Genomic DNA, 697 nt, shown 5'->3' on the forward strand with positions numbered 1-697 from the left:
CCCGTATCTGCAAACCACACCTCTCAGACCCCAGGGCAGAACCGAAAGGAGGGTTTCCAAACTGCCTTAGCCTCGCGCCACACATTTACCTTGTGAAAGCATGCTACGTTGCATTTCACGCATTTAAAGCAGCCCTTGGTTACAGGTACACATTTAAATGGGCCACATCTTCCTATCCCTGTTCCTCTGTTAGGGGAGCCCTCTCCATCTTTGGTGAGGCCGAAATTAAGGCGTCTGGTGCATAGTAGGCGCTCAACGTGTTAGTTAATATTGCAGTAACAATGATAATGAATCTGAAGTTGGGGACGCTGGGGCCAGGGTAGTGAGTGAAAGGTAGTCCGAGTCTCGTCCGGGGGTCCAACCACCTGTTACGCACCGAGTGCACTTCTTTCCCAGTGACCTGACGGTCTGTGGGCGTGGAGTGGCAGGGCCGGGGCTGAGCCAGGGCCCGAGTCCACTCGGAAACTTTCGCTGTGGGCGGGTCCGACCCGCCCACCCGACGACCTCTTCTCTGGAGGCCCTGTGGGCCAGTGGGCAACTGTCAGGCGAGGCGCTCTGTGATTGGCGGAGGAGAGCAGTGATTGGCAGGCACGCCGGCCGCTCAGCGGGTCGAGTCGGCGCCGCGTCCTCCTGGCCGCGTCGAGAGTGGAGGACAGACTGCGGCCCGCCCCCGGCCCCGCCCCTCCCCTCCCCTCGT

The sequence above is a fragment of the Mesoplodon bidens genome (assembly GCF_964165515.1).
Source record: "Mesoplodon bidens genome assembly, chromosome: 1".
Classification (NCBI taxonomy): Eukaryota; Metazoa; Chordata; class Mammalia; order Artiodactyla; family Ziphiidae; genus Mesoplodon; species Mesoplodon bidens.